At 45.0% G+C, this 15,974-nt stretch overlaps 1 protein-coding gene across 4 annotated transcripts in view; it reads left to right on the top strand.

Moving 5' to 3' along the window:
- DNAJC6 (DnaJ heat shock protein family (Hsp40) member C6) overlaps positions 1-15,974 on the top strand; it is a 119,609-nt gene that overhangs the window by 20,651 nt on the left and 82,984 nt on the right. The window lies entirely within an intron of this gene.

Raw genomic sequence — 15,974 nt, 5'->3', positions numbered from 1 at the left:
GGTGGGTTCAGCAGGGCAATGGGGGGGGGGGGGGGGGGAGGAGTGTGGATTTTGACTTTATAGCTGAACCCCTTTTGTGCGGGAATATAAGTGGTGGAGTTCCCATCGACTTGAACATAAATGGTCTGAAAATCCCTAATCTCTCCCCTTTCTTTGTCATTAAAATGTTTCTCCAATAATTACAAAAAATATATCTGCATACAAAGTTACAGCAATACCTTAACTAGTTCATGCCAGCATAATGCATGCACATATGCTCATGCAAACGTGTGCCCACACCCGGCACCCGCAGGCACACTGAAAAGTGCAAAACAGGACATTCCAAAGCGTTATTTTTACATTAACTAGTTAATCTAACACATGCCAAACATCTAAGATTTGATATTTGCATAGTGGTCAAGTGACTGAACATTATCTCATTCTTAAGCAGGCTATGCACATATAGATTTCTGTCCAATGTTTCAAAATAATCAATTCCTCTCCGACTGAAATTCAGAGAAGAATCAGACAGGTTGCACACCTGCAAGCACCACATCACACAACATCGCACTGCAAAAATCAGCCTTCATATGACTCTGCGCTACTGTGTGGCGACAGGGTCATATGCATAGGCCGGCCCCCCGGCTAGTGACGTACTCCCTGCTGGACAGGAAGTACATCACTGGGTTTCCTGTCGGTCTGTCCATGCACGCCTCGTCGTACCGCGCTCCCGTCTTGCACCCTTGCTGCCTCACCCATTGACTTGCATTGCTGCATAATCCATGCGGATCATGCACTAGCGTGCTGCAGACTTTACATTGGCAATGCGGCGACTTTGATACTTCTGACGCACCGCATTGCGTGAAGTGTGCAAGTCTCCATAGACTTGCATGGCCCTTGCGGCGGGGATGCAGTGAGGAAGCGTAATGTGAGGCGACGCAGTGCGCAAGTGTACAATGGGCTTCAACTACTCGCAGGAGGGATTCTATTGAAAAATCAAATGAACCGCAGCATTGCCCTGCTCAATAACATGCAACGCTAATGACCGCCAAATGACCACCCCTTCCTGCCTCTCCCCAATTTTTATCCAGTCCGATCAATACTTCCCATTGATTTTAAGACAAAGTAAATCAAAATAGTTCCAAAAATTATCCATCGGGCATTTCTAGGGCATTGATTCTTAGCAGATTTTAGGTGCTATCATCTCAATTTAGCTTTTTTTTTTTTTTTTTTCTTTTGGTTGGGGGAGGTGCTCTGTTATAATCAGATTAATTAGATCGTTTTATTATTCTGTATTTCCTGCTGCTGTGTTCTAACCTATAGTACAAGGATATTTTAATGGAAATATCTTAATGTAATTTACCTGGAAAATGGGCCTTTAGCAGGAAATATTCAGCTGTTATTATTAAAGTCATGTACAGCTGTAATGTTATTTTCACCCATAATGTCCCATTAATACATACAGACCATTTCCTTGTGAATAGCGATTATCAGTCAGCAGTACATTCCGTGCTTATTTCAGGACACAGGTCACATACCATATAGGCTTGACTTTATTTATATGCTTATATAGAGTAACTTTCTTTCACCAGAAGCTTGGGAGATGGTTCTGGTGATGGCAGAGGGTTAGGGTGTAAATACGCACTTTAGGTTTTCCATGGCTGACGACATTGCTCATAACATTCTTGGGTGAAAGTCTATAAACATGTATAGGATCTCACTGATGCCATTGAAGAAGTTGTTTATATTTCCGCGTAAATTTTGATTTATTTTATTTATTTATATTTATAAAGGGCCAACATATTACGCAGCGCTGATTTACGAGTTTCCAAATAAAATTGGCTTTTCTCATCGGTAATCGGAATAGGAATTCCGTGGAGATACACATTACCGAGACTCGGACATTTTAGGGCCACCACAAGACTCAGAAGTATTGGACCAATCACAGAACGTAAAAGTTTACAGCGGAAGTCAGAATACCGTGGACAATTGAGGCTAATCACAAGAGCAATATCCTGCCTCTATCTGGCCAGCAGACGCTAGTCAGCCAATCAGGTGCACTGTCATACACCCTTTGCCTGCTGTACCATACCTAGCAGGAATTACATAGATTAGCATTCAGGTGGGAGGCTTCGGTTGGACGCAATCGTGAATTGCGTCGTTTAACAGGGACGCCCCGTGTAGGCACATCTCCCACGCGGTCCCCTCCCTAACCACTCACCTGTCAACCGCATCCTAGAAGCTGCAAAAAATAAATTTAAAATCACAAACACTGGTCCACATGACAGACCTCCCTGGGCTGTCATGTGGACCAGTGTTTGTGATTTTAAATTTATTTTTTGCAGCTTCTAGGATGCGGTTGACAGGTGAGTGGTTAGGGAGGGGACCGCGTGGGAGATGTGCCTACACGGGGCGTCCCTGTTAAACGACGCAATTCACGATTGCGTCCAACCGAAGCCTCCCACCTGAATGCTAATCTATGTAATTCCTGCTAGGTATGGTACAGCAGGCAAAGGGTGTATGACAGTGCACCTGATTGGCTGACTAGCGTCTGCTGGCCAGATAGAGGCAGGATATTGCTCTGACTGGAAGTTAGCAATTGTGTTTGTTGCAGTTGGCATTCAGTTTAGAGGTGGTGGGGTGAGTTCCCTGGAGGTGAGAGGTCCAGGGCTTGCCCGCACTTCCCTCTAGGTGTCGCATGGTGGTTTGGGGGCCCCAGTGAGTGAGAGAGACCTGGGGCCCCTGGGCTGTCATGTGGACCAGTGTTTGTGCTAGTCACAAGACTCAGAAATACTCTGAAGTATTGGACCAATCAGAGAATGCAAAAGTTTACCACGGATATCGGAATATCGCATACATTTTAGACCAATCACAAGACTTGGAAATTTCCAAGTCTTGTGATTGGCCAAAGGTTCCGATATCCGCGGTAAACTTTTGCATTCTCTGAGTGGTCCAATACTTATAAAATACATAACTATTTGGCCAGTCAGAGAATTCGGAAATGTACTGCTGAGCTCCGCATAATATCGTACATACGCAATATATAGTGGATTCCACAAAAACACCCAACCTTTTTTAAAATGACCTAACTTTATTTGCGTAAAAAAAAAAAACTTTCTGCGGAAATCAAAATGGGAAATCAGCATTTCTGACCATGTTGCCTGTGTTCAATCTTCTTTGTATTTTCTTCACTGCAAGGGTTAAAGGACAACTGAAGTGAGAGGGATATGGAAGCTGCCATAGTAATTAAAATCGATAGGTAATATAATCTCTTACCCACCCTGTTTTAAAAGAACAGGCAAATGTTTGATTTAATGAGGGCAGCCATCTTTTTGGTTGAAAGGAGGTGACAGGGAGCATGAGACACAGTTCCAACTGTCCTGTGTGCTGATCGGCCCTCCCAGTTGCTAGGCAACGTGAATAACAACATAGGAAATCCCATCATGCTTTGCACAGCATCAGGGAAAAAAAGCCCGGGCAGTCTTCTTTGATGGGTGGAGCTTAGCTAAAAATGCAGCTAAAATGATGCTTTGGTAAGAAAAACAAAGTTCTGATGCTGTGAAACTGTTAAAGAAACACCAAGCCTTTTCAGTTCTGCTGAGTAGATTTTTAGACCGGAGGTTCACTTTAAGTTACCACCTCTGTACCTCCTCTGCAGTTATTTTAAAACGCAGTTAATTAACTTTAGAATTCTGTAGTTATTTTAAAGATTGAAGAGTTAACTTAAAGACAGAAGAGTTAACTTTAGGTTTGCCTGAGGTAAAATGTTTCCTGAATACTACATGCCCCATCAGCATGGTGATAACTATAGAAACGTTATTAAAGACAGGAGATATGCTTAGTGATTTGAGGCCAATGCATGTTATCAGTGTATTGATCGTGCTACCTATGTACCCCAGGTCATGCTAACTGCGCAATGCGTGGTAGTCTGCTGGCACAGTAAGTTTGCCCTGCGCTGTCTCCGTATAGCAATATTACCACTGCTTGGTGCATCAACCACTACTATGTAACTATGTCATTTTTTAATAAAGCTTTAGAAATTTGATCTGGCCAAACATCAAAGATGTTTTCCATAGTGAAATTCCATTCACATTCCACAAGTACCATTTACAAGGCCGACTATTTAGCTGGATTACCTCTCCTGTTTATAGCAATCTAATCCGCTGAGCATATTATTTACTCTAATAGGAGGTAAACTGTATTTCTGCAATTAGCAAGATTTCAAAATACAAAAACTGTAATAAAACAGTGGATGTAAAAATACATATCTTAGTTTAACTCAGAGACCTCTTTGAAGATGAATTGTACTCAGGAGTAAAAAAGCTCTGAAGGACTGAAGGCTTTTTATAAAATTGCTGGTTCCAAATTGAATTAATCTCCTCTATCTCTGCTACAATTGGAAATAGAGTCTCTAATTAGTTTAAATTGAATTCTAAAGCTGCGTATAGAAGGCAGTGTAGTCAGAAGTGATCCTTGCCAACGTCTCCTTGATTTATTCTCCCCACCCCCACTCGTTGCACTTCATACCTCATGAAATATCATTGGCAGGCATTTTTCTATATGAATTCTTAAAGTTAACCTGAAGTGAAAATAAACTTATGAGATAATTAAATCTATGTGTAGTACCAATAGCAAAGAAAACATTAGTAACATAAAAATGAGTCTCATATTTTTATTTTGAGTTGAATGACTTAATTTTTAAGATTGCAACAGACTGTCACAGTCAAGCCTAGTTCACACTACAAAATGCAACCGCTAATCGTGATTTTTAAAGGAATGTGTGTTTTTGCACTGCAGTGAGAACACCCTCATAGGGTGACACTGCTGTATACGCCAGCGATTGGCAAACTAAGCGCAATCGCTTACTATTTAGAATTCACACTCTGAGAAACAGAAGTAGTACCTTTTTGAACTTTCCTGCACTAAAATCTTAGCAGAAGCTTTGTCTCGCTTCTATTTACTTTTTAGGAAACTAGACTGAATTCAAAGCTGTTTAACAAAGCTCTTTTGCATAGATAACAACTCAAGTTTTTTTTTACTCTTGCTGTACTGGAAAACAGAAAGGGACTTAAGAGAATTTATTACTAGGGCTAGTATTATATGTACCTATATTTATCTAATCATGTCACATCAGGTATGCTGTAGAGTACATCCTGCTTCAGAAAGGTTTTCATATAGGACAGTAGACAGAGTAAACTATTTACCCTTAAAGGGAACCTAAACTGAGAAGGATATGGATTTTTCCTTTTAAAATAATACCAGTTGCCTGACTCTCCTGCTGATCCTGTGTCTCTAATACTTTTAGCCACAACCCCTCAACAAGCATGCAGATCAGGTGATCTGACAGAAGTCAGACTGGATTAGCTGCATGCATGTTTCAGGTGTGTGAGTCAGCCACTACTGCAGCCAAAGAGATCAGCAGGACTGCCAAGCAACTGGTATTGTTTAAAAGGAAACTTCCATATTCCTCTCAGTTTAGGTTCCCTTTAAGCAGGGCCGGATCTAGACTTTTTGCCGCCTGAGGCAAACTTATGAGATGCCGCTGCCCCCCAGTATAATAACCCCACCCACCAGAATAGGTAGCCCGGAGGGGGTAGCAGGAAGGAAGGGGGTATTTGGCACAGTGGTGGGGAGGAAGGTCGGGCCACCCCTCCCTCACCTGGGTCCCCCGTTCTGCGCTCCCCCTCCAGGTATTAAGCCCAGCAGTGTAGTACGATCAGGCAGTAGGCAGGGATGACTCACCTTTTCCGCGTTCCAGCATGCGTTCCACTTACAGTAAAGTGGGCGGCATTGCAGGAAGTGACGCACGCTGGAAAGCGGAAGAGGTAAGACATCCCCGCCCGCTGCCTAATCACTCTACACTGCTGTGCTTAATAGCTGGAGGGGAAGCGCAGATCGGGGGACCCAGGTGACTCCCCACCACTGTGTCCAATACCCCCTTCCTGCCTGCTACCCCCTCCAGCTCGCCGCCCTTCCTCCCCCGCCCACGGCCAGGCAGGTGCCGCCTTCCCCCCTCCCGACTTTGCTGCCTGAGGAACCGGCCACACCCAGCCTTATGGGCGGCCCCGCCCTGCCCATACATATGCCAGTTGAAATTTAGCTGAGGCGGTCGATAATGCCAGCCTCTGCCAATAATCCTGGGTGTGTATGGCAGCCCCCCGATGTTCAGCCAGCGATCCATCCTGATGACTTCAGCCAAGTGACAGGAGATAACATTGTTCTCCCCACTTACCCTGCCTGCCACTTAACACCACTCCCGCATTGCTGCGCCGCTTCCTGCATAGAGCAGAACACGTCGCTAGCTTGCAACCAAGCGACACATCTGCAGAGCCTCGTACCTGGAGCATCGCCCGAGGGATCCAGTCCCGAGTCTTCTAAAATGGACCTGAACTCTTTTACAGGACAGAAGGAAAACATAAAGAAATCCACCCTGCTTGTATTTAGAGAATTTAGCCTAATTCCCCCTCATCTGTGACTAATCATAACTGTAATTTGATCTTTCAGCTGTCAGCACAGGAATCCCAGCAGCTAATGTGTAAATACAGGATGTTAACCCTATGTTTGCTTCCATGAAAGCAGGAAGTAGACACACTGCAGTTTTATTGCAGAATTTAGAGCAGAGAGGAAGTTCTGAGTTCAGGCCCGTTTAAAGATGGTAAAAAAGGGGCAGAATAGAATGCTTCTTATGTGATTTTTCCTGGCCCTGATATGAGATGTGTGATGTACTTAGCACTAATAGTTCACTTGGCTCATAGATCCGGAATGCCCATTAAGTGTCTTTCTTAGTACTGTAGATCAGGGACATATGATGAGTAATCTTAAGAGCTTAAGAATCCTATCCTCAGATGCTTCCTGTCAGTACTGGCATGACTTTAATGTCTATAAAGTCTTCATTTTAATTAGGAGTTTTCAACACGGGCTCAATACAATCAGCTCTATTGGAAAATAAAAAATATAGCAAAAAGTATGTTAGCTTAAGGCCTCTTGCACACTGCAAGTGATTCCGATTCAGATTCCGCTTTTTAATCAGTTTTTACATCCGATTCAGATTCCGATTTGCAGTTTGCTCCCTGCACACTGCAAAACGGAATCTGAATCGGATGTAAAAACTGATTAAAAAGCGGAATCTGAATCGGAATCGCTTGCAGTGTGCAAGAGGCCTAATATTGATAAAACTGGTGTGTTGTTTAGACAGCATTAAGGCTACTTGCACACCAAGACGTTGCGTTAGGTGCTACGTTAAGGTCGCATAACGTGCACCTAACGCAAGGCCTGGTGCTCTTCGATGTGGACGTCAGAGTGAGCCGCGTTGTGCAGCTCACTCTGGCGTCCGTGATGCGTACTCTTGGACGCATGCGGCATCACGTGGTCCCGCCGGCCAATCGCCGCACAGAGCGGCCGCACCAGGAAGTAAACACTGCACGTCACAACGTGCAGTGAATATTAATTAGCCATGTGCCTGGCCACTCTTCGCTCCTCCCCAACATGACTGAGCATGTGCAAGCAGTCTAACGCGGCTTAAGCCGCTGTAACGCTATGGTATGCTGCACTTTCGGCAGAACGTGCAGCGTTACATGTAACGCAACGTGGGCAGTGTGAACAGACCACTTGTGTTACATTGCTGTGCGTTGGGGGAGCGTTACAGGCTGCACTAACGTGCGCCTGTAACGTCCCTGTGTGTAAGCAGCCTTATTTATTACACCCAAAGTACCATTAGTGTATAAGTAATTATTACCCTAATGCTGGGGATACACGGTACGTTTCTGTACCATGTATCGACCAGCTGATCCGGCCAGCTGATAATATTCACCTGGCCCGATCAAGCCGCTTGACCCTCGCTCACTCAATCCCCGCCGGCGGACAATGGCAGGGAATCGAGCACTGATAAGGAAGCGCCGGCGGGGGCGAGCGGTAATCGATCCGCGCAGGCGAGCGGGGACGCGGCTGGGGTCGATCAGGCGAATCGAGCCGCCGGTCGACACGTGTATTCCCGGCATAAGGGCTTATTTCCACTACACGCAGATTGGATGCAGAATGGATGCAGAAAAACTGACTCCGATGAATGCCTATGGGAAAATATGCAAATCGTGTTTAGTGGAAACAGGCCCATGGGCATTCATTGGAGTGAGTTTTTCTGCATCCATTGTGCGTCCAATCTGCGTGTAGTGGAAACAGGCACTAAGGGCCCTTTCACACCGAGGCAGTGCAGTATTTTTACTGCACCCCATACGCCGCGCAAGGAAAGTCTATGAAGACTTTCATACTGTGACGTTACGAAACGACAGAAGTGATTTTTTTTTTGCCCCATCCCTGACGCAGGACCAGACCTACGTTACCGCATGGATTGTGCGGCGAGGTGCTTCGGCCCAGAAGTCATGTTAGTCTATGGCGATGTGTACATTAAAAAAAAGACGACTGTCGCGGTGTGCATGCAGGGAAGCTTATTTTAACAATACGTATTTTAACAATACGCTTCCATGAACTTCCGCATACCCGAGGAAGGAAGTGACGGTAAGTGTGCATCATGCCGCCTCACTTACTGCTTGGCTGGCCGCTAGACAGGGAAAACTGCTCAGTAGCACCGTGTTCCCTGAAGGCCTGTTGTTGATGGTGTGGTGCGCTGGGCGCGACGCACCGCATCACTGACGCTGGTTTCCAGTGTGAAACCAGCCTTAAAGAGAACTTGAGGCAGCCCCATGACACTGTTGCCTCCAACTCCCTCGTCCACTATCATCCCCGATAATCTTCTTTCAGTCGGGCTCTTCTGCGCATGCATAGCACGGCCGCACACGCATACCCATTGCATTCACGTCACCATGAGTGTTCTGCACCTGCGCAGGTAGTGCTGAGATACAAAGTGATCCGTAGGTGTCAGAAGTACAATATAACATTGGCTGCACTTGTTTTCATTTTAAAATCTAAGCATTAACCACTAACTATTAAACTTAAATTTAAAGTAAACCTGAGATCAGAAGAAATTAAAAAAATAGATATACATACCTTGGGCTTCCTCCAGCCCCCCATAAGCTCATTGGTCCCTCGTCGTCCTTCTCCGCCTGAATCACTTGCAATTAGCCCTGGTAGATCGGCTAGTCAGGGGGAACTGCGCATGTGCGGCTCAGCCGCGCATGCCGCCCGCCCCCTATCGTGCTCCCGTCTCCAGGAGAGTTCTGCACCTGCACAGTACTACTGTGCAGGTACAGAATGCTCCAGGCGTCATGAGCGCGGGTGGGCTGCGCCGACTGACCAAATTACCGGGTCTAATTGCGGACAGCGGGGGAGGACGGCGAGGCACCGATGAGCCTGAAAGGGGCTGGAGGAAGCCCCAGGTATGTACATTTTGTTATTTCTTCTGATCTCAGGTACACTTTCGAAGAGAAACTTTGGCGAATAGTGGAAAAAAATAAATCCATGCAAATTGAGAAGTTAAAAAATAGAAGATAGATTAAGAAATGATTGATATTCGCCATGTAATTCGCTCAAGTTGTTTGAGCCACAATCAGCCTGCACCTAATCATCTTTACTACTGGCAGACATTAAAAAACAAAACAAAAACAGAACCAACTGCCATTATCTATAACCACACCCCCTACCAATGCGATAGACTAAAAGGTTGGTTTTTTTTATATAGATAAACCTATGCACAGAAGGATGAAGCAGGTAGTTTCGGTGCATGGCACTCAGCGCCATCGTAGCAGTAATATGTAAAACAGAAAACCGAGAGCCCAATATAGTGTAGTATGTATTGGAAAAGAGGAAAATATGAATCGTATTTATACTTACAAACCAGGGCTACCGCTAAGGCAACCACTGTTGAGGCAGGTGAAGAGTTTAGGCCTGTCCCCACTCAGGACTAAGATGTCGCTCTCTGTGTATAGGAGAAAAAGAGGGTGTAACACCCCTCCACCAGGGGTGGACTTGTAGTATTGTAGAGATGTACAGAGGCGCCAAAAGGATAAAATTCACTAAAATTGTTAAAAATGTTCGGGAGGCGGTGGTGGACCAGCTCACCCAACACAGACACAATGCTGCATCGTGTCTGTGTTGGGTGAGCTGGTCCACCACCGCCTCCCAAATATTTTAAAAATTTTTAGTGAATTTTATCCTTTTGGCGCCTCTGTACATCTCTACAATTGTAGCAGTAATGCTATACAGCGCGGGGCCTGTTCTGCTGATTGTTGGACCCCAAATTACATCTTCCTCTGAGCTATGATGACTCAGAGGAGGAATGGTATTTAACGCCGCTGGCAATTTGAGTGGCAGCAGGGTGAGCTGTCATTCGGCTCACCCTGCGCCCAGCTCACTGGCGGCATACATATACTGTACGTACGCCAGAGGATGCGACCCGGGAAAAGTATTGGATGCATGCTGCAGATTCTTGTACAACACATCCGATTCCCCTTAGCACTAATAGAAAGCCGCATCCGGACTTCCGGAAGTGCCCGCGGCTGGATGCGATGCGATCATTGCATCATTCCGCTAGTGGAAACGGACCCTTAAAGGACTACTATAGCGGGAGGGGGATGAAGGTGTCTACTGGTCTTTGCAGTGAAAATAAAACAATGTTCCACAAAGGGAATGCTTTCAAATGTTCTTTTATGTATATAGAGTAAAAAAAAAAACCGGTCTGTTCCCGGATCGGAAGGGAACGGATTGTAACTGATGGGAACGGATCCGTTCACATCCATCCATTGAAACGGATCTAATCCGCACGATCCGCTGAACAGACCGCAACTTTGATTCTGCAGCAATTTTTCCAGACCGCTGATGTGCTGCATTGGGAGCTATTAAAGCAGACCCAAACCAAACATTTTTTTTAATTAAAAATATTTAGTTGCACCACTCTGACACATACAAAGATAAATAAACACTCCTTCAAGCCTATGAGCATTTCAGTGCATGCTTTTCACCCTTCTCGTTCCATATCTATTATTATTATTATTTTTATTTATATAGCGCCAACATATTCCGCAGCGCTTTACAAAGCACAATAAGACGGCACGGGGAACATAGATATACTAACAAATTGTAAAACAGAGTTCCAAACAGCACAAATATTGTAACAAAAACAGTAAACATTAGGAGGAGGACCCTGCCCTTGCGAGCTTACAATCTAGTGGGTAGTGGGGGACACACTAGGTAAGGGGGTGGAGTATGGTTGAGGCAGTGACCCTTTGCCTCTGATTACATTGTGTCAGATAAGTAAATAAGGGCTATAGAATGTTATAAGCTTGTCTGAAAAGGTGTGTTTTAAGAGTGCGTTTGAAGATGTCCAGGTTTGGAGCATGACGTACAGGCTGTGGAAGAGAGTTCCAGATAAGGGATGATGCTCGTGTAAAGTCTTGGATGCGAGCATGAGAGGAGGTGATCAGCTTAGAGGCCAGGAGAATTTCTTGGGAGGAGCGGAGGTTGCGGGAGGGACAATATCTTGAGATTAGTGAGGAGATGTATGGAGGAGACAACCCGTGGAGGGCTTTGTATGTTAGAGTCAGGAGTTTGAACTGGATCCTCTGGGTAATGGGTAACCAGTGGAGAGAATGGCACAGTGGGGCTGCATCGGAAGAGCGTGTAGAGAGGTGAATGAGGCGGGCCGCTGAATTTAGAAGGGATTGGAGACGTGCTAGCCTTTTTTGTGGTAGCCCACAGAGGAGGGTGTTGCAGTAGTCTAGGCGGGAGATGATTAAGGCATGTACAAGCATCTTGGTGGCCTCTTGTGTGAGGAAGGGACGGATACGCAATATATTTTTGAGCTGGAAATAGCAGGTGGTGGTTAATGAGGCAATGTGAGGTTTAAAGGAGAGCTCTGAGTCGAGTATAACCCCCAAGCTGCGGGCCTTAGTGGTTGAGGTTATTGGGGTGTTGTCTACTGTTATGGTTGCAATTGGTGGGGATGTAGATAGCGATGGTGGAAAAATCACAATTTCCGTTTTACTCATGTTGAGTTTGAGGAAGCGGGAGGACATAAATGCAGAAACGGCACGTAGACAGTCGGGGACTGTAGATAGTAGTGATGACAGATCAGGAGCTGAGAGATAGATTTGGGTGTCATCCGCATAGAGGTGATACTGGAAGCCAAAATAGTTAATTAGTTGTCCCAGGCCATGGGTGTAGACTGAGAAAAGAAGTGGCCCAAGAACAGAGCCTTGAGGAACACCAACAGACAGTGGGCGTGGGGAGGAATTGGAGTTAGAGAAGGACACCGTGTAAGAGCGTCCAGAGAGATAAGAGGAGATCCAGGAATGTGCTTGTCCCTTGATTCCTAAAGATGACAGTGTCTGCAGAAGCAGAGCTTGATCAACCGTGTCAAAGGCAGAGGAAAGGTCAAGGAGTATTAGAATGGAGAACTGGCCTTTGGATTTAGCTACCAGTAGGTCATTAGCAACTTTCGTGAGAACAGTTTCGGTGGAATGGTGTGTGCGGAATCCAGATTGAAGGGGTCAAGTAAGGAGTTGGTAGAGAGAAAGGCAGACAATTCTGAATGGATGTGATGTTCCAGCAGTTTAGAAGCAAAGGGGAGGAGCGAGACAGGCTGGTAATTGGATAGAGAAGCTGGATCAAGAGTGAGTTTTTTGATGAGTGGTGTGATAATAGCTTGTTTGAATAAGGAAGGAAAAGTGCCAGTGGAGATAGAAAGATTGAATAGAGTTGTTAGAGCGGGATTAAGGGAGGAGGAAAGTTGGGGGATTAGATGGGAGGGAATGGGGTCCAGGGCACAGGTAGTGAGATGAGCTTTGGAGAGTAGTGAGGAAAGACACTGTTCAGTGAGTGTGGTAAAAGATATTAGAGTGGGAGAGTGATCTTGTGGATAGGGGGGAAGGCAGTTAGTAGTGGGCGAGGGTGCAGGCGGACAGAAGGAATCAATAGGTGATGGTTGAGCTGGTAAAAGTGGTTGCGTGTTGAAGCTATTACGTATTGCGTCAATCTTGCTTGTAAAGTATGATGCAAAGTCGTCAGCTGACAGACATGTGGTAGGGGGAGGAGGTGGGAGACGAAGTAGGGAGTTAAAGGTGTTGAACAATTGTTTTTGGTTGTGGGACTGTGAGGAAATGAGCGAGGAGAAATAAGACTGCTTAGCCGAGGTGAGGGCATCCCTGAACTCCTGCATAGTTTGTTTGTAGTGGTGGAAGTCCTCTATAGCAGTGCTCTTTCTCCAGCACCTTTCTGCCACCCTGGAGCACCTTTTCAGCTGTTTGATTTGTTCAGTGAGTCAGGGCTGCCTGTTAGTTTGGCGGGGGCGGGTGGTGGTGAGTGGGGCAGCTGAATTCATGGCAGAGGAGACTACACTAAATAAGTAACTGGATGCTGCCTCTGGGTCAGTGTAGGATGACAGAGTACCTAGAGGTTGCAAGGCTTCAGTCAGGGTATTCAGATCCAGGTTGCGGTAGTTCCTGCGCATGACCGGATGGTGTAGTGTTGGAGGAGTTGATGGTAGAGAAGAATTGATTGAGAAGGTAAGAAGGTTGTGGTCTGAGAGGGGAAGTGGAGTATTATGGAAGCTTGAAATAGAGCAGAGGCGGGTAAAGACAAGGTCGAGAGTGTGGCCGTCTTTGTGGGTGGAAGTGGAGGACCATTGGGCGAGGTCAAACGAGGAGGTGAGAGAGTGCAGTTTGGTGGCAGTAGGGCAGTTAGTGTCGATGGGTATATTAAAATCTCCAATGATGATAGAGGGTATATCAGTGGAGAGGAACTGGAGAAGCCATGCTGAAAAGTGATCAATGAAGGTAGAGGCTGGACCAGGCGGGCGGTAGATAACAGCAATCTGAATGTGGTATCGAGAGTAGAGACGGACAGCATGAACTTCAAAGGATGAGAGTGAGAGTGCGGGCAGTGGTGTGAGTGGCTTAAAGGAGCAGTGTTCAGAGAGGAGGATCCCCACCCCGCCTCCCTGTTTGTGGCCAGGTCTAGGGGCATGACTAAATTTTAGTCCACCATGTGTTAGAGCAGCTGGAGACACCGTGTCTGATGGAGTTAGCCATGTCTCAGTGAGCCCCAGAAAGGTGAAAGTGTTGGAGATAAACATGTCATGAATGAAGGCCAGTTTATTACAGACTGAGCGGGAGTTCCATAGAGCCCCAGATATGGGGAGGGGAGAGCTAGGGTTATACTGGGGGCAGCCATTAGCAATTCCTCCATTGCCGGACACCACCTACTGCACCAGTTTGCCGCATTCTGTCCCGGCAATTTGAAAGGAAGGGAGGGGTTCCTCCAATAAATGTAAAATATTTTATATTTGTCATCATGCAGCTGAAAAAAGGCTGCTATTTATTATTATAATTTAGAAAATAGATTTTATTTCTGAAATCTTGTATTTTTAATTTGGGTCCACTTTAAAATGTTTAAACATACTAGTGAAGAAATGGGCTGTTCTAAATAGAAAAATACACTTTGGGGGTGGAGGTCTGGGGGGATGTAGGGAAACAGAATGGAAACGGAGTGGCAGCGAAGTGAAAACGGATCCAATCGACCGGTAATCGGATCTGTTTTCACAGATCCATTTGCAACTTCAACGCAAGTGTGAACCGGGCTTAAGAGTAGTTACAAAAATTTTAGTTTAGGGGTATTACCCCTTTTTAAACTGAAAATAAAAATATGAGACTCAGTTGCATGTTTTTAATGTTATTTTTACTATTAGTACTACAAAAACCATTGATTATCTCATAAGTAAATTTTCAGTTCAGGTTTATTTCCCCTGATGCCCCTGCTGTGGGATGTTGTTACACATTGTTGCATAGTTTGATGTGTGTGTGTAATTTATAACTTCTTATATTTACATATGGTTTGACCGATGTTTAGTGGCCTATTTATAATGATAGCGAGTAGTTGATTGCCAGAAACGTTCTGTTATATTTGCAGGATCTATTTATAGCAGTAATCGGCTGAAAAAACACTATACCGTTATCTGATGGTTCTCTTCCACAGGCATATTTATAAACTGGTAACCAGTGTGATCGCTACTCTATAGACTGCCAGTAAGAGTTTGCAGTTTCATTATGGGGAACATTGTTGACAATAGCGCACACCCTGTTAGCCAATATGCCACGGATCACCGCTTTAAATATTAGTGGTTTCATTTTTTTAAAGTATTTATACAGAGCTAACACATGCTTATGTATAGTCTCTGATGAAAGTTTTTGGGGCGTGCCCTGATATTTTTTTCTACAGAGAAATAGTGTTTTTGGCTAGCTCTGGTATACCATTCAAATAAAGTGAGCCACTTGTTACCAGTTTAGGGGAATTACTGTATCAAAAATGACGCACTGATCCCCATTTTATAAATATGTTGATCTATAAAATGGCTCATACATTATAAGAAAGCAAACAAAAAATGGCAGTTTTTTAAATGTTTTTATGTTTCTTTTGTAAAGTTGGCCACACACCATACAATAAAATAATCCAATTTGTTGTAGCAAATTAATAAAAACAATCATTTGTACAGAAAAAAAAAAAATGTTTTATTATTATTCCATCAAGAAATCTGATTGCATGTCCCACTTCTTTCTATATAAGTCGCTCGGGAGCATGGCTGGATTTCAGGCAAGGCCACAAAGGCCATGGCCTAGGGCACCAGGAAACTAAGGGGCGTGCTGCAAGGTGGCAGTAGCAGTTAGCCTGCCAAACATTGGCCCTGCTACACAGAGTATGCACATAGTGATGGGTGTCTACCAACAGCCGGATCTGGCACCCAGGGGATGAAGGAGCAGCAAACGTGCACTAACAGTGACTTCTGATCTGCCTGTCACTCACCCAATGTGCCCTTTCGCGTACAATCTAATCGCTGCCATGTTTGGGGGGAGGGAAAGAGTTTAGGATGAGGATGCTGTTGGTCCTGGGACAGCTGGTGATAGTGGGCCTTGGGCGGTAAAAAGTACAAATCCAACCCTAATCGGGATTCGGGAGTGGTGGATTTTTCTGATCAGTTTTTAAGAAAATGGTGTAGGGTAGATTGTCAGTTTGTTAAATTATAGAACCAAGCCTTTTTTCAGAGTGTGTGTGGT

The sequence above is a fragment of the Hyperolius riggenbachi genome, chromosome 6, assembly GCF_040937935.1.
Source record: "Hyperolius riggenbachi isolate aHypRig1 chromosome 6, aHypRig1.pri, whole genome shotgun sequence".
Lineage (NCBI taxonomy): Eukaryota > Metazoa > Chordata > Amphibia > Anura > Hyperoliidae > Hyperolius > Hyperolius riggenbachi.
This window is presented reverse-complemented; position numbering and strand designations above follow the sequence as displayed.